Consider the following 23052-nt stretch of genomic DNA (forward strand, 5'->3'; position numbering starts at 1 on the left):
ATGGAGTAATATGGAGTATCACTATAATATGAAGTAATATGTAGTATCACTATAATATGGAGTAATATGGAGTATCACTATAATATGGAGTATCACTATAATATGTAGTATCACTATAATATGGAGTAATATGGAGTATCACTATAATATGAAGTTACATAATATGTAGTATCCCTATAATATGTAGTATCACTATAATATGGAGTATCACTATAATATGGAGTAATATGGAGTATCACTATAATATGGAGTATCACTATAATATGGAGTATCACTATAATATGGAGTAATATGTAGTATCACTATAATATGGAGTAATATGAGTATCACTATAATATGAAGTAATATGTAGTATCACTATAATATGGAGCATCACTATAATATGGAGTATCACTATAATATGGAGTATCACTATAATATGTAGTATCACTATAATATGTAGTATCACTATAATATGGAGTATCACTATAATATGGAGTATCACTATAATATGGAGATAATATGTAGTATCACTATAATGATAATATGGAGTATCACTATAATATGGAGTATCACTATAATATGGAGTATCACTATAATATGGAGTAATATGGAGTATCACTATAATATGGAGTATCACTATAATATGGAGTAAAAGTATCACTATAATATGGAGTATCACTATAATATGTAGTATCACTATAATATGGAGTATCACTATAATATGGAGTATCACTATAATATGGAGTATCACTATAATATGGAGTAATATGTAGTATCACTATAATATGTAGTATCACTATAATATGGAGTATCACTATAATATGGAGTAATATGGAGTATCACTATAATATGGAGTAATATGTAGTATCACTATAATATGGAGTATCACTATAATATGGAGTATCACTATAATATGGAGTAATATGTAGTATCACTATAATATGGAGTATCACTATAATATGTAGTATCACTATAATATGGAGTATACTATAATATGTAGTATCACTATAATATGGAGTAATATGTAGTATCACTATAATATGGAGTATCACTATAATATGGAGTTAAATGTAGTATCACTATAATATGTAGTATCACTATAATATGGAGTATCACTATAATATGGAGTATCACTATAATATGTAGTATCACTATAATATGGAGTAATATGGAGTATCACTATAATATGGAGTAATATGAGTATCACTATAATATGGAGTATCACTATAATATGGAGTATAATAATATGTAGTATCACTATAATATGGAGTAATATGTAGTATCACTATAATATGGAGTATCATATAATATGGAGTATCACTATAATATGGAGTATCACTATAATATGGAGTATCACTATAATATGGGTAAATGTAGTATCACTATAATATGGAGTATCACTATAATATGTAGTAATATGTAGTATCACTATAATATGGAGTATCACTATAATATGGAGTATCACTATAATATGGAGTATGATGTAGTATCACTATAATATGGAGTAATATGTAGTATCACTATAATATGGAGTATCACTATAATATGTAGTATCACTATAATATGGAGTATCACTATAATATGTAAAGTATCACTATAATATGGAGTAATATGTAGTATCACTATAATATGGAGTATCACTATAATATGGAGTATCACTATAATATGGAGTTATGTAGTATCACTAGTAATATGGAGTATCACTATAATATGGAGTAATATGTAGTATCACTATAATATGGAGTATCACTATAATATGGAGTCACTATAATATGGAGTATCACTATAATATGGAGTATCACTATAATATGGAGTATCACTATAATATGGAGTATCACTATAATATGGAGTATCACTATAATATGGAGATATAATATGTAGTATCACTATAATATGGAGTAATATGTCGTATCACTATAATATGGAGTGTCACTATAATATGTAGTATCACTATAATATGGAGTAATATGTAGTATCACTATAATATGGGTAATATGGAGTATCACTATAATATGGAGTATCACTATAATATGTAGTATCACTATAATATGGAGTATTAATATGGAGTATCACTATAATATGTAGTATCACTATAATATGGAGTATCACTATAATATGGAGTAATATGGAGTATCACTATAATATGTAGTATCACTATAATATGGAGTAATATGTAGTATCACTATAATATGGAGTATCACTATAATATGTAGTATCACTATAATATGGAGTAATATGTAGTATCACTATAATATGGAGTAATATGGAGTATCACTATAATATGGAGTATCACTATAATATGTAGTATCACTATAATATGGAGTATCACTATAATATGGAGTATCACTATAATATGTAGTATCACTATAATATGGAGTATCACTATAATATGTAGTAACTATAATATGGAGTATCACTATAATATGGAGTATCACTATAATATGGAGTATCACTATAATATGGAGTAATATGTAGTATCACTATAATATGGAGCACTATAATATGGAGTATCACTATAATATGGAGTATCACTATAATATGGAGTAATATGTAGTATCACTATAATATGGAGTATCACTATAATATGGAGTATCATATAATATGGAGATAATATGGAGTATCACTATAATATGGAGTATCACATAATATGTAGTATCACTATAATATGGAGTAATATGGAGTATCACTATAATATGGAGTAATATAATATGTAGTATCACTATAATATGGAGTAATATGTAGTATCACTATAATATGGAGTATCACTATAATATGTAGTATCACTATAATATGGAGTAATATGGAGTATCACTATAATATGAAGTAATATGTAGTATCACTATAATATGGAGTATCACTATAATATGTAGTAATATGGAGTATCACTATAATATGGAGTATCACTATAATATGGAGTATCACTATAATATGGAGATAATATGGAGTATCACTATAATATGGAGTAATATGTAGTATCACTATAATATGTAGTATCACTATAATATGGAGTAATATGTAGTATCACTATAATATGGAGTATCACTATAATATGGAGATTAATATGGAGTATCACTATAATATGGAGTATCACTATAATATGGAGTAATATGTAGTATCACTATAATATGGAGTATCACTATAATATGTAGTATCACTATAATATGGAGTATCACTATAATATGTAGTATCACTATAATATGGAGTATCACTATTTAGTAATATGGAGTATCACTATAATATGGAGTATATAATATGTAGTATCACTATAATATGGAGTATGAGTATCACTATAATATGTAGTAATATGGAGTATCACTATAATATGGAGTATCACTATAATATGGAGTATCACTATAATATGGAGTAATATGGAGTATCACTATAATATGGAGTATCACTATAATATGGTAATAGTATCACTATAATATGGAGTATCACTATAATATGTAGTATCACTATAATATGGAGTATCACTATAATATGGAGTATCACTATAATATGTAGTATCACTATAATATGTAGTAATATGGAGTATCACTATAATATGGAGTATCACTATAATATGGAGTATCACTATAATATGGAGTTTGAGTATCACTATAATATGGAGTAATATGAGTATCACTATAATATGGAGTATCACTATAATATGGAGTATCACTATAATATGGAGAATAATATGTAGTATCACTATAATATGGAGTATCACTATAATATGGTAAAGTATCACTATAATATGGAGTATCACTATAATATGGAGTATCACTATAATATGGAGTATCACTATAATATGGAGTATCACTATATATGGAGTAATATGTAGTATCACTATAATATGGAGTATCACTATAATATGGAGTATCACTATAATATGGAGTATCACTATAATATGGAGTATCACTATAATATGGAGTAATATGTAGTATCACTATAATATGGAGTATCACTATAATATGTAGTATCACTATAATATGGAGTATCACTATAATATGGAGTATCACTATAATATGGAGTAATATGTAGTATCACTATAATATGGAGTATCACTATAATATGGAGTAATATGTAGTATCACTATAATATGGAGTACTATAATATGGAGTATCACTATAATATGGAGTATCACTATAATATGGAGTATCACTATAATATGGAGTAATATGGAGTATCACTATAATATGGAGTATAATATGGGTAATATGGAGTATCACTATAATATGGAGATATGGAGTATCACTATAATATGTAGTATCACTATAATATGGAGTAATATGTAGTATCACTATAATATGTAGTATCACTATAATATGTAGTATCACTATAATATGGAGTAATATGGAGTATCACTATAATATGGAGTATCACTATAATATGGAGTAATAATATGGAGTAAGAGTATCACTATAATATGGAGTATCACTATAATATGTAGTATCACTATAATATGGAGTAATATGTAGTATCACTATAATATGGAGTATCACTATAATATGTAGTATCACTATAATATGGAGTAATATGTAGTATCACTATAATATGGAGTAATATGGAGTATCACTATAATATGTAGTATCACTATAATATGTAGTATCACTATAATATGGAGTATCACTATAATATGTAGTATCACTATAATATGTAGTATCACTATAATATGGAGAATCACTATAATATGTAGTATCACTATAATATGGAATATCACTATAATATGGAGTAATATGGAGTATCACTATAATATGGAGTATCACTATAATATGGAGTAATATGTAGTATCACTATAATATGGAGTAATATGGAGTATCACTATAATATGGAGTATCACTATAATATGGAGTAATATGTAGTATCACTATAATATGGAGTATCACTATAATATGGAGTAATATGTAGTATCACTATAATATGGAGTATCACTATAATATGGAGTATCACTATAATATGGAGTATCACTATAATATGGAGTAATATGGAGTATCACTATAATATGAAGTAATATGTAGTATCACTATAATATGGAGTAATATGGAGTATCACTATAATATGGAGTATCACTATAATATGTAGTATCACTATAATATGGAGTAATATGGAGTATCACTATAATATGAAGTAATATGTAGTATCCCTATAATATGTAGTATCACTATAATATGGAGTATCACTATAATATGGAGTAATATGGAGTATCACTATAATATGGAGTATCACTATAATATGGAGTATCACTATAATATGGAGTAATATGTAGTATCACTATAATATGGAGTAATATGTAGTATCACTATAATATGAAGTAATATGTAGTATCACTATAATATGGAGCATCACTATAATATGGAGTATCACTATAATATGGAGTATCACTATAATATGTAGTATCACTATAATATGGAGTATCACTATAATATGGAGTATCACTATAATATGGAGTAATATGTAGTATCACTATAATATGGAGTATCACTATAATATGTAGTATCACTATAATATGGAGTATCACTATAATATGGAGTAATATGGAGTATCACTATAATATGGAGTATCACTATAATATGGAGTATCACTATAATATGGAGTAATATGGAGTATCACTATAATATGGAGTATCACTATAATATGGAGTATCACTATAATATGGAGTAATATGTAGTATCACTATAATATGTAGTATCACTATAATATGTAGTATCACTATAATATGGAGTAATATGGCGTATCACTATAATATGGAGTAATATGTAGTATCACTATAATATGGAGTATCACTATAATATGTAGTAATATGGAGTATCACTATAATATGTATTATCACTATAATATGGAGTTTCACTATAATATGGAGTATCACTATAATATATAGTATCACTATAATAAGGAGTAATATGTAGTATCACTATAATATGGAGTAATATGGAGTATCACTATAATATGGAGTATCACTATAATATGGAGTAATATGTAGTATCACTATAATATGGTGTAATATGTAGTATCACTAATATGTAGTAATATGGAATATCACTATAATATGGAGTATCACTATAATATGTAGTATCACTATAATATGGAGTAATATGGAGTATCACTATAATATGGAGTATCACTATAATATGGAGTAATATGTAGTATCACTATAATATGGAGTATCACTATAATATGGAGTATCACTATAATATGGAGTAATATGTAGTATCACTATAATATGTAGTATCACTATAATATGTAGTATCACTATAATATGGAGTAATATGGCGTATCACTATAATATGGAGTAATATGTAGTATCACTATAATATGGAGTATCACTATAATATGTAGTAATATGGAGTATCACTATAATATGTAGTATCACTATAATATGGAGTTTCACTATAATATGGAGTATCACTATAATATATAGTATCACTATAATAAGGAGTAATATGTAGTATCACTATAATATGGAGTAATATGGAGTATCACTATAATATGGAGTATCACTATAATATGGAGTAATATGTAGTATCACTATAATATGGTGTAATATGTAGTATCACTATAATATGTAGTAATATGGAATATCACTATAATATGGAGTATCACTATAATATGTAGTATCACTATAATATGGAGTAATATGGAGTATCACTATAATATGGAGTATCACTATAATATGGAGTAATATGTAGTATCACTATAATATGGAGTATCACTATAATATGGAGTATCACTATAATATGGAGTATCACTATAATATGTAGTATCACTATAATATGGAGTATCAAGATAATATGGAGTATCACTATAATATGTAGTATCACTATAATATGTAGTAATATGGAGTATCACTATAATATGGAGTATCACTATAATATGGAGTATCACTATAATATGGAGTATCACTATAATATGGAGTAATATGTAGTATCACTATAATATGGAGTATCACTATAATATGTAGTATCACTATAATATGGAGTAATATGTAGTATCACTATAATATGGAGTATCACTATAATATGGAGTATCACTATAATATGGAGTATCACTATAATATGGAGTATCACTATAATATGGAGTAATATGTAGTATCACTATAATATGGAGTATCACTATAATATGGAGTAATATGTAGTATCACTATAATATGGAGTATCACTATAATATGGAGTATCACTATAATATGGAGTATCACTGTAATATGGAGTATCACTATAATATGGAGTAATATGGAGTATCACTATAATATGGAGTAATATGTCGTATCACTATAATATGGAGTGTCACTATAATATGTAGTATCACTATAATATGGAGTAATATGTAGTATCACTATAATATGGAGTATCACTATAATATGTAGTATCACTATAATATGTAGTATCACTATAATATGGAGATAATATGGAGTATCACTATAATATGTAGTATCACTATAATATGGAGTATCACTATAATATGGAGTAATATGGAGTATCACTATAATATGTAGTATCACTATAATATGGAGTAATATGGAGTATCACTATAATATGGAGTATCACTATAATATGTAGTATCACTATAATATGGAGTAATATGTAGTATCACTATAATATGGAGTAATATGGAGTATCACTATAATATGGAGTATCACTATAATATGTAGTATCACTATAATATGGAGTATCACTATAATATGGAGTATCACTATAATATGGAGTATCACTATAATATGGAGTATCACTATAATATGTAGTATCACTATAATATGGAGAATCACTATAATATGTAGTATCACTATAATATGGAATATCACTATAATATGGAGTAATATGGAGTATCACTATAATATGGAGTATCACTATAATATGGAGTAATATGTAGTATCACTATAATATGGAGTAATATGGAGTATCACTATAATATGGAGTATCACTATAATATGGAGTAATATGTAGTATCACTATAATATGGAGTATCACTATAATATGGAGTAATATGTAGTATCACTATAATATGGAGTATCACTATAATATGGAGTATCACTATAATATGGAGTATCACTATAATATGGAGTAATATGGAGTATCACTATAATATGAAGTAATATGTAGTATCACTATAATATGGAGTAATATGGAGTATCACTATAATATGGAGTATCACTATAATATGTAGTATCACTATAATATGGAGTAATATGGAGTATCACTATAATATGAAGTAATATGTAGTATCCCTATAATATGTAGTATCACTATAATATGGAGTATCACTATAATATGGAGTAATATGGAGTATCACTATAATATGGAGTATCACTATAATATGGAGTATCACTATAATATGGAGTAATATGTAGTATCACTATAATATGGAGTAATATGTAGTATCACTATAATATGAAGTAATATGTAGTATCACTATAATATGGAGCATCACTATAATATGGAGTATCACTATAATATGGAGTATCACTATAATATGTAGTATCACTATAATATGGAGTATCACTATAATATGGAGTATCACTATAATATGGAGTAATATGTAGTATCACTATAATATGGAGTATCACTATAATATGTAGTTTCACTATAATATGGAGTATCACTATAATATGGAGTAATATGGAGTATCACTATAATATGGAGTATCACTATAATATGGAGTATCACTATAATATGGAGTAATATGGAGTATCAATATAATATGGAGTATCACTATAATATGGAGTAATATGTAGTATCACTTAAATATGGAGTAATATGGAGTATCACTATAATATGGAGTATCACTATAATATGGAGTAATATGGAGTATCACTATAATATGGAGTATCACTATAATATGGAGTATCACTATAATATGGAGTATAACTATAATATGGAGTAATATGTAGTATCACTATAATATGGAGTATCACTATAATATGGAGTAATATGTAGTATCACTTAAATATGGAGTAATATGTAGTATCACTATAATATGGAGTATCACTATAATATGGAGTATCACTATAATATGTAGTATCACTATAATATGGAGTATCACTATAATATGGAGTAATATGTAGTATCACTATAATATGGAGTATCACTATAATATGTAGTATCACTATAATATGGAGTATCACTATAATATGGAGTAATATGGAGTATCACTATAATATGGAGTATCACTATAATATGGAGTATCACTATAATATGGAGTATCACTATAATATGGAGTAATATGTAGTATCACTATAATATGGAGTATCACTATAATATGGAGTAATATGTAGTATCACTATAATATGGAGTAATATGTAGTATCACTATAATATGGAGTATCACTATAATATGGAGTAATATGGAGTATCAATATAATATGGAGTATCACTATAATATGGAGTAATATGTAGTATCACTATAATATGGAGTAATATGTAGTATCACTATAATATGGAGTATCACTATAATATGGAGTATCACTATAATATGGAGTAATATGTAGTATCACTATAATATGGAGTAATATGGAGTATCACTATAATATGTAGTATCACTATAATATGTAGTAATATGTAGTATCACTATAATATGGAGTATCACTATAATATGGAGTATCACTATAATATGGAGTATCACTATAATATGTAGTAATTTGGAGTATCACTATAATATGGAGTATCACTATAATATGAAGTAATATGGAGTATCACTATAATATGGAGTATCACTATAATATGGAGTATCACTATAATATGGAGTAATATGTAGTATCACTATAATATGGAGTAATATGGAGTATCACTATAATATGGAGTATCACTATAATATGGAGTGTCACTATAATATGGAGTATCACTATAATATGGAGTATCACAAAATATGGAGTATAACTATAATATGGAGTAATATGTAGTATCACTATAATATGGAGTATCACTATAATATGGAGTAATATGTAGTATCAATTAAATATGGAGTAATATGTAGTATCACTATAATATGGAGTATCACTATAATATGGAGTATCACTATAATATGTAGTATCACTATAATATGTAGTATCACTATAATATGGAGTATCACTATAATATGGAGTAATATGTAGTATCACTATAATATGGAGTATCACTATAATATGTAGTATCACTATAATATGGAGTATCACTATAATATGGAGTATCACTATAATATGGAGTAATATGGAGTATCACTATAATATGGAGTATCACTATAATATGGAGTATCACTATAATATGGAGTATCACTATAATATGGAGTAATATGTAGTATCACTATAATATGGAGTATCACTATAATATGGAGTAATATGTAGTATCACTATAATATGGAGATTATAATATGTAGTATCACTATAATATGGAGTAGCACTATAATATGGAGTAATATGTAGTATCACTATAATATGGAGTATCACTATAATATGGAGTAATATGTAGTATCACTATAATATGGAGTATCACTATAATATGTAGTATCACTATAATATGGAGTAATATGTAGTATCACTATAATATGGAGTATCACTATAATATGGAGTAATATGTAGTATCACTATAATATGTAGTATCACTATAATATGTAGTAATATGTAGTATCACTATAATATGTAGTATCACTATAATATGTAGTAATATGGAGTATCACTATAATATGTAGTATCACTATAATATGGAGTAATATGGAGTATCACTATAATATGGAGTATCACTATAATATGGAGTATCACTATAATATGGAGTATCACTATAATATGTAGTATCACTATAATATGGAGTAATATGGAGTATCACTATAATATGGAGTATCACTATAATATGGAGTATCACTATAATATGTAGTATCACTATAATATGGAGTAATATGTAGTATCAATATAATATGGAGTATCACTATAATATGGAGTAATATGTAGTATCACTATAATATGGAGTATCACTATAATATGGAGTAATATGAGTATCACTATAATATGGAGTATCACTATAATATGGAGTATCACTATAATATGGAGTAATATGTAGTACTATAATATGAGTATCACTATAATATGGAGTAATATGGAGTATCACTATAATATGTAGTATCACTATAATATGGAGTATCACTATAATATGGAGTAATATGGAGTATCACTATAATATGGAGTATCACTATAATATGGAGTAATATGTAGTATCACTATAATATGGAGTAATATGAGTATCACTATAATATGGAGTATCACTATAATATGTAGTATCACTATAATATGGAGTATCACTATAATATGGAGTATCACTATAATATGGAGTATCACTATAATATGTAGTATCACTATAATATGGAGTATCACTATAATATGGAGTATCACTATAATATGGAGTATCACTATAATATGGAGTATCACTATAATATGGAGTAATATGGAGTATCACTATAATATGGAGTATCACTATAATATGGAGTAATATGTAGTATCACTATAATATGGAGTAATATGTAGTATCACTATAATATGGAGTATCACTATAATATGGAGTAATATGTAGTATCACTATAATATGGAGTAACTATAATATGTAGTATCACTATAATATGGAGTATCACTATAATATGTAGTATCACTATAATATGGAGTATCACTATAATATGGAGTAATATGTAGTATCACTATAATATGGAGTATCACTATAATATGGAGTATCACTATAATATGGAGTAATATGTAGTATCACTATAATATGGAGTATCACTATAATATGGAGTAATATGTAGTATCACTATACTATGGAGTATCACTATAATATGTAGTATCACTATAATATGGAGTAATATGAGTATCACTATAATATGGAGTATCACTATAATATGTAGTATCACTATAATATGGAGTAATATGTAGTATCACTATAATATGGAGTATCACTATAATATGGGTAATATGGAGTATCACTATAATATGGAGTATCACTATAATATGGAGTAATATGTAGTATCACTATAATATGGAGTAATATGGAGTATCACTATTATATGGAGTATCACTATAATATGGAGTATCACTATAATATGGAGTATCACTATAATATGGAGTAATATGTAGTATCACTATAATATGGAGTATCACTATAATATGGAGTAATATGTAGTATCACTATAATATGTAGTATCACTATAATATGTAGTAATATGTAGTATCACTATAATATGGAGTATCACTATAATATGTAGTATCACTATAATATGGAGTAATATGGAGTATCACTATAATATGGAGTAATATGTAGTATCACTATAATATGTAGTATAACTATAATATGTAGTAATATGTAGTATCACTATAATATGGAGTATCACTATAATATGGAGTATCACTATAATATGTAGTATCACTATAATATGGAGTATCACTATAATATGGAGTATCACTATAATATGGAGTATCACTATAATATGTAGTATCACTATAATATGGAGTATCACTATAATATGGAGTATCACTATAATATGTAGTATCACTATAATATGGAGTATCACTATAATATGTAGTATCACTATAATATGGAGTATCACTATAATATGGGTAATATGGAGTATCACTATAATATGGAGTAAAATGTAGTATCACTATAATATGGAGTAATATGGAGTATCACTATAATATGTATGTAGTATCACTATAATATGTAGTATCACTATAATATGGAGTAATATGTAGTATCACTATAATATGGAGTATCACTATAATATGGAGTATCACTATAATATGGAGTAATATGTAGTATCACTATAATATGGAGTATCACTATAATATGGAGTAATATGTAGTATCACTATAATATGGAGTACATAATATGTAGTATCACTATAATATGGAGTAATATGGAGTATCACTATAATATGGAGTATCACTATAATATGTAGTATCACTATAATATGGAGATAATATGGAGTATCACTATAATATGGAGTATCACTATAATATGTAGTATCACTATAATATGTAGTATCACTATAATATGGAGTATCACTATAATATGGAGTAATATGTAGTATCACTATAATATGTAGTATCACTATAATATGGAGTATCACTATAATATGGAGTAATATGTGTATCACTATAATATGGAGTATCACTATAATATGGAGTATCACTATAATATGGAGTATCACTATAATATGGAGTAATATGGAGTATCACTATAATATGTAGATTAATATGTAGTATCACTATAATATGGAGTATCACTATAATATGGAGTAATATGTAGTATCACTATAATATGGAGTATCACTATAATATGGAGTATCACTATAATATGGAGTATCACTATAATATGGAGTAATATGGAGTATCACTATAATATGTAGTAATATGGAGTATCACTATAATATGGTAATATGGAGTATCACTATAATATGTAGTAATATGGAGTATCACTATAATATGGAGTATCACTATAATATGGAGTATCACTATAATATGGAGTTTAATATGTAGTATCACTATAATATGGAGTAATATGGAGTATCACTATAATATGGAGTATCACTATAATATGGAGTATCACTATAATATGGAGTATCACTATAATATGGAGTATCACTATAATATGGAGTATCACTATAATATGGAGTAATATGGAGTATCACTATAATATGGAGTATCACTATAATATGGAGTAATATGTAGTATCACTATAATATGGAGTAATATGGAGTATCACTATAATATGGAGTATCACTATAATATGGAGTAATATGTAGTATCACTATAATATGGAGTATCACTATAATATGGAGTAATATGTAGTATCACTATAATATGGAGTTACTATAATATGGAGTATCACTATAATATGGAGTATCACTATAATATGGGTAATATGGAGTATCACTATAATATGTAGTAATATGGAGTATCACTATAATATGTAGTAAATAGTATCACTATAATATGGAGTATCACTATAATATGGAGTAATATGTAGTATCACTATATTGTAATATGGAGTATCACTATAATATGGAGTAATATGGAGTATCACTATAATATGTAGTAATATGGAGTATCACTATAATATGGAGTATCACTATAATATGTAGTATCACTATAATATGGAGTAATATGGAGTATCACTATAATATGTAGTATCACTATAATATGGAGTAATATGGAGTATCACTATAATATGGTAATATGGAGTATCACTATAATATGGAGTATCACTATAATATGGAGTATCATATAATATGGAGTATCACTATAATATGTAGTATCACTATAATATGGAATATCACTATAATATGGAGTAATATGGAGTATCACTATAATATGGAGTATCACTATAATATGGAGTATCACTATAATATGGAGTAATATGTAGTATCACTATAATATGTAGTATCACTATAATATGGAGTAATTGTAGTATCACTATAATATGGAGTATCACTATAATATGGAGTAATATGTAGTATCACTATAATATGGAGTAATATGGAGTATCACTATAATATGGAGTATCACTATAATATGGAGTATCACTATAATATGGAGTAATATGTAGTATCACTATAATATGGAGTATCACTATAATATGGAGTAATATGTAGTATCACTATAATATGGAGTAATATGGAGTATCACTATAATATGGAGTATCACTATAATATGGAGTATCACTATAATATGGAGTATCACTATAATATGGAGTATATAATATGGAGTATCACTATAATATGGAGTATCACTATAATATGGAGTATCACTATAATATGTCGTATCACTATAATATGGAGTATCACTATAATATGGAGTAATATGGAGTAATATGTAGTATCACTATAATATGGAGTATCACTATAATATGGAGTAATATGTAGTATCACTATAATATGGAGTAATATGGAGTATCACTATAATATGGAGTATCACTATAATATGGAGTAATATGTAGTATCACTATAATATGGAGTATCACTATAATATGGAGTAATATGTAGTATCACTATAATATGGAGTATCACTATAATATGGAGTATCACTATAATATGGAGTATCACTATAATATGGAGTAATATGTAGTATCACTATAATATGGAGTATCACTATAATATGGAGTAATATGGAGTATCACTATAATATGGAGTATCACTATAATATGGAGTAATATGTAGTATCACTATAATATGTAGTAATATGTAGTAATATGTAGTATCACTATAATATGGAGTATCACTATAATATGGAGTAATATGTAGTATCACTATAATATGGAGTAATATGGAGTATCACTATAATATGTAGTATCACTATAATATGTAGTATCACTATAATATGGAGTAATATGTAGTATCACTATAATATGAGTAATATGGAGTATCACTATAATATGTAGTATCACTATAATATGTAGTATCACTATAATATGGAGTAATATGTAGTATCACTATAATATGTAGTATCACTATAATATGGAGTATACTATAATATGGAGTATCACTATAATATGGAGTATCACTATAATATGGAGTATCACTATAATATGGAGTAATATGTAGTATCACTATAATATGGAGTAATATGGAGTATCACTATAATATGTAGTATCACTATAATATGTAGTATCACTATAATATGGAGTATCACTATAATATGGAGTAATATGTAGTATCACTATAATATGGAGTATCACTATAATATGGAGTATCACTATAATATGGAGTAATATGTAGTATCACTATAATATGGAGTATCACTATAATATGGAGTAATATGTAGTATCACTATAATATGTAGTATCACTATAATATGTAGTATCACTATAATATGGAGTAATATGTAGTATCACTATAATATGGAGTATCACTATAATATGTAGTATCACTATAATATGGAGTAATATGTAGTATCACTATAATATGGAGTATCACTATAATATGGAGTAATATGTAGTATCACTATAATATGGAGTATCACTATAATATGGAGTAATATGGAGTATCACTATAATATGGAGTAATATGGAGTATCACTATAATATGGAGTATCACTATAATATGGAGTATCACTATAATATGGAGTATCACTATAATATGGAGTAATATGTAGTATCACTATAATATGGAGTATCACTATAATATGGAGTAATATGTAGTATCACTATAATATGTAGTATCACTATAATATGGAGTAATATGTAGTATCACTATAATATGTAGTATCACTATAATATGTAGTATCACTATAATATGGAGTAATATGTAGTATCACTATAATATGGAGTATCACTATAATATGGAGTATCACTATAATATGTAGTATCACTATAATATGGAGTAATATGGAGTATCACTATAATATGGGTAATTGGAGTATCACTATAATATGGAGTAATATGTAGTATCACTATAATATGTAGTATCACTATAATATGTAGTAATATGTAGTATCACTATAATATGGAGTATCACTATAATATGGAGTATCACTATAATATGTAGTATCACTATAATATGGAGTATCACTATAATATGGAGTATCACTATAATATGTAGTATCACTATAATATGTAGTATCACTATAATATGGAGTTAATATGTAGTATCACTATAATATGTAGTATCACTATAATATGGAGTATCACTATAATATGTAGTATCACTATAATATGTAGTATCACTATAATATGGAGTAATATGTAGTATCACTATAATATGGAATGAGTATCACTATAATATGGAGTAATATGGAGTATCACTATAATATGGAGGAGTATCACTATAATATGTAGTATCACTATAATATGGAGTAATATGTAGTATCACTATAATATGTAGTATCACTATAATATGGAGTATCACTATAATATGGAGATTAATATGGAGTATCACTATAATATGGAGTATCACTATAATATGGAGTAATATGGAGTATCACTATAATATGAGTATCACTATAATATGGAGTATCACTATAATATGGAGTAATATGGAGTATCACTATAATATGGAGTATCACTATAATATGTAGTATCACTATAATATGGAGTAATATGTAGTATCACTATAATATGTAGTATCACTATAATATGTAGTATCACTATAATATGTAGTATCACTATAATATGGAGTATCACTATAATATGGAGTAATATGTAGTATCACTATAATATGGAGTATCTATAATATGGAGTATCACTATAATATGGAGTAATATGGAGTATCACTATAATATGGAGTATCACTATAATATGGAGTATCACTATAATATGGAGTATCACTATAATATGGAGTATCACTATAATATGGAGTATCACTATAATATGGAGTAATATGGAGTATCACTATAATATGGAGTAATATGTAGTATCACTATAATATGGAGTATCACTATAATATGGAGTAATATGGAGTATCACTATAATATGGAGTATCACTATAATATGGAGTATCACTATAATATGGAGTATCACTATAATATGGGTAATATGGAGTATCACTATAATATGGTAATATGGAGTATCACTATAATATGTAGTAATATGTAGTATCACTATAATATGTAGTAATATGTAGTATCACTATAATATGGAGTATCACTATAATATGTAGTATCACTATAATATGGAGTATCACTATAATATGGAGTAATATGTAGTATCACTATAATATGGAGTTAATATGGAGTATCACTATAATATGGAGTATCACTATAATATGGAGTATCACTATAATATGGAGTATCACTATAATATGTAGTATCACTATAATATGGAGTATCACTATAATATGGAGTAATATGTAGTATCACTATAATATGGAGTATCACTATAATATGGAGTAATATGTAGTATCACTATAATATGGAGTAATATGGAGTATCACTATAATATGTAGTATCACTATAATATGGAGTAATATGTAGTATCACTATAATATGGAGTATCACTATAATATGGAGTAATATGTAGTATCACTATAATATGGAGTATCACTATAATATGGAGTATCACTATAAAATGGAGTATCACTATAATATGGAGTAATATGGAGTATCACTATAATATGTAGTAATATGGAGTATCACTATAATATGTAGTAATATGGAGTATCACTATAAAATGGAGTATCACTATAATATGGGTAATATGGAGTATCACTATAATATGTAGTAATATGGAGTATCACTATAATATGGAGTAATATGTAGTATCACTATAATATGTAGTAATATGGAGTATCACTATAATATGGAGCATCACTATAATATGTAGTATCACTATAATATGGAGTAATATGGAGTATCACTATAATATGTAGTATCACTATAATATGGAGTAATATGGAGTATCACTATAATATGTAGTATCACTATAATATGGAGTAATATGTAGTATCACTATAATATGGAGTATCACTATAATATGTAGTAATATGTAGTATCACTATAATATGGAGTAATATGGAGTATCACTATAATATGTAGTATCACTATAATATGGAGTAATATGTAGTATCACTATAATATGGAGTATCACTATAATATGGAGTAATATGTAGTATCACTATAATATGGAGTAATATGGAGTATCACTATAATATGGAGTATCACTATAATATGGAGTATCACTATAATATGGAGTAATATGTAGTATCACTATAATATGGAGTATCACTATAATATGGAGTAATATGTAGTATCACTATAATATGGAGTAATATGGAGTATCACTATAATATGGAGTATCACTATAATATGGAGTATCACTATAATATGGAGTATCACTATAATATGTAGTATCACTATAATATGGAGTATCACTATAATATGGAGTAATATGGAGTATCACTATAATATGGAGTATCACTATAATATGGAGTATCACTATAATATGGGTAATATGTAGTATCACTATAATATGGAGTAATATGGAGTATCACTATAATATGGAGTATCACTATAATATGGAGTAATATGTAGTATCACTATAATATGGAGTATCACTATAATATGGAGTAATATGTAGTATCACTATAATATGGAGTATCACTATAATATGGAGTATCACTATAATATGGAGTATCACTATAATATGGAGTAATATGTAGTATCACTATAATATGGAGTATCACTATAATATGGAGTAATATGGAGTATCACTATAATATGGAGTATCACTATAATATGTAGTATCACTATAATATGGAGTATCACTATAATATGGAGTATCACTATAATATGGAGTAATATGTAGTATCACTATAATATGTAGTAATATGTAGTAATATGTAGTATCACTATAATATGGAGTATCACTATAATATGGAGTAATATGTAGTATCACTATAATATGGAGTATCACTATAATATGGAGTATCACTATAATATGGAGTAATATGTAGTATCACTATAATATGTAGTAATATGTAGTATCACTATAATATGTAGTATCACTATAATATGTAGTAATATGTAGTATCACTATAATATGGAGTATCACTATAATATGGAGTAATATGTAGTATCACTATAATATGTAGTATCACTATAATATGTAGTAATATGTAGTATCACTATAATATGTAGTATCACTATAATATGTAGAATAATATGTAGTATCACTATAATATGGAGTATCACTATAATATGGAGTAATATGTAGTATCACTATAATATGTAGTATCACTATAATATGTAGTAATATGTAGTATCACTATAATATGTAGTATCACTATAATATGGAGTATCACTATAATATGGAGAGTATCACTATAATATGGAGTAATATCGAGTATCACTATAATATGGAGTATCACTATAATATGGAGTATCACTATAATATGGAGTATCACTATAATATGTAGTATCACTATAATATGGAGTAATATGGAGTATCACTATAATATGGAGTATCACTATAATATGGAGTATCACTATAATATGTAGTATCACTATAATATGGAGTATCACTATAATATGTAGTATCACTATAATATGGAGTAATATGGAGTATCACTATAATATGGAGTAATATGTAGTATCACTATAATATGGAGTATCACTATAATATGGAGTATCACTATAATATGGAGTATCACTATAATATGGAGCATCACTATAATATGTAGTATCACTATAATATGGAGTATCACTATAATATGTAGTATCACTATAATATGGAGTAATATGTAGTATCACTATAATATGGAGTAATATGTAGTATCACTATAATATGTAATAGGAGTATCACTATAATATGTAGTATCACTATAATATGGAGTATCACTATAATATGGAGTAATATGTAGTATCACTATAATATGGAGTATCACTATAATATGTAGTATCACTATAATATGGAGTATCACTATAATATGTAGTATCACTATAATATGGAGTAATATGGAGTATCACTATAATATGGAGTATCACTATAATATGGAGTATACTATAATATGTAGTATCACTATAATATGGAGATATAATATGGAGTATCACTATAATATGGAGTATCACTATAATATGGAGTATCACTATAATATGGAGTATCACTATAATATGGAGTAATATGTAGTATCACTATAATATGGAGTATCACTATAATATGGAGTAATATGTAGTATCACTATAATATGTAGTATCACTATAATATGTAGTAATATGTAGTATCACTATAATATGTAGTATCACTATAATATGGAGTATCACTATAATATGGAGTATCACTATAATATGTAGTATCACTATAATATGGAGTAATATCGAGTTTCACTATAATATGGAGTATCACTATAATATGGAGTAATATGTAGTATCACTATAATATGGAGTAATATGGAGTATCACTATAATATGTAGTATCACTATAATATGGAGTATCACTATAATATGGAGTATCACTATAATATGTAGTATCACTATAATATGGGGTAATATGGAGTATCACTATAATATGGAGTATCACTATAATATGTAGTATCACTATAATATGGAGTAATATGGAGTATCACTATAATATGGAGTAATATGTAGTATCACTATAATATGTAGTATCACTATAATATGGAGAGTATCACTATAATATGGAGTATCACTATAATATGGAGTGTAGTATCACTATAATATGGAGTAATATGTAGTATCACTATAATATGTAGTATCACTATAATATGGAGTAATAATATGTAGTATCACTATAATATGGAGTAATATGGAGTATCACTATAATATGTAGTATCACTATAATATGGAGTAATATGTAGTATCACTATAATATGTAGTATCACTATAATATGGAGTATCACTATTAATATGTAGTATCACTATAATATGGAGTAATATGGAGTATCACTATAATATGGAGTAATATGTAGTATCACTATAATATGGAGTATCACTATAATATGGAGTAATATGTAGTATCACTATAATATGGAGTATCACTATAATATGTAGTAATATGTAGTATCACTATAATATGGAGTATCACTATAATATGGAGTATCACTATAATATGGAGTGTCACTATAATATGTAGTATCACTATAATATGGAGTATCACTATAATATGGAGTATCACTATAATATGTAGTATCACTATAATATGTAGTATAACTATAATATGGAGTAATATGTAGTATCACTATAATATGGAGTAATATGGAGTATCACTATAATATGGAGTAATATGTAGTATCACTATAATATGGAGTAATATGGAGTATCACTATAATATGTAGTATCACTATAATATGTAGTATCACTATAATATGGAGTATCACTATAATATGGAGTAATATGTAGTATCACTATAATATGGAGTATCACTATAATATGGAGTATCACTATAATATGGAGTAATATGTAGTATCACTATAATATGGAGTATCACTATAATATGGAGTATCACTATAATATGGAGTAATATGTAGTATCACTATAATATGGAGTATCACTATAATATGGAGTATCACTATAATATGGAGTAATATGTAGTATCACTATAATATGGAGTATCACTATAATATGGAGTATATGTAGTATCACTATAATATGGTAAATGGAGTATCACTATAATATGGAGTATCACTATAATATGGAGTAATATGTAGTATCACTATAATATGTAGTATCACTATAATATGTAGTATCTCTATAATATGTAGTATCACTATAATATGTAGTATCACTATAATATGTAGTAATATGGAGTATCACTATAATATGTAGTATCACTATAATATGGAGTATCACTATAATATGTAGTAATATGTAATATCACTATAATATGGAGTATCACTATAATATGGAGTATCACTATAATATGGAATATCACTATAATATGTAATATGAATATATCTCCACTATAGTATCCCTGTAATATGGAATATCTCTCCTCCTCTCAATGTAGTATCCCTGTAATATGGAATATCTCTCCTCCTCTTAATGTAGTATCCCTGTAATATGGAATATCTCTCCTCCTCTTAATGTAGTATCCCTGTAATATGGAATATCTCTCCTCCTCTTAATGTAGTATCCCTGTAATATGGAATATCTCTCCTCCTCTTAATTAGTATCCCTGTAATATGGAATATCTCTCCTCCAGGATATTTTTATTTATTTATTTATTTATTTCACCTTGTTTAACCAGGTAGGAGTTGAGAACAAGTCCTTTATTTAACCAGGTAGGCCAGTTGAGAACAAGTCCTTTATTTAACCAGGTAGGCTAGTTGAGAACAAGTCCTTTATTTAACCAGGTAGGCTAGTTGAGAACAAGTCCTTTATTTAACCAGGTAGGCAAGTTGAGAACAAGTCCTTTATTTAACCAGGTAGGCTAGTAGAGAACAAGTTCTCATTTACAACTGCGACCTGGCCAAGATAAAGCAAAGCAGTTCGACAACAAACAACAAACAGAGTAACACATGGAGTAAAACAAACATACAGTCAATAATACAGTAGAAAAATAAGTCTATATACAATGTGAGCAAATGAGGTGAGATAAGGGAGGTAAAGGCAAAAAGGCCATGGTGGCAAAGTAAATACAATATAGCAAGTAAAACACTGGAATGGTAGATTTGTAATTTGAAGAAAGTTCAAAGTTAAAAT

The 23052-nt window shown here is 26.3% G+C and overlaps 1 pseudogene; it reads left to right on the top strand.

The window, feature by feature from the left end:
• LOC123732810 (unconventional myosin-XV-like) overlaps positions 1–23052 on the top strand; it is a 67749-nt pseudogene that overhangs the window by 28817 nt on the left and 15880 nt on the right.

Source organism: Salmo salar, unplaced genomic scaffold (genome assembly GCF_905237065.1).
Source record: "Salmo salar unplaced genomic scaffold, Ssal_v3.1, whole genome shotgun sequence".
Lineage (NCBI taxonomy): Eukaryota > Metazoa > Chordata > Actinopteri > Salmoniformes > Salmonidae > Salmo > Salmo salar.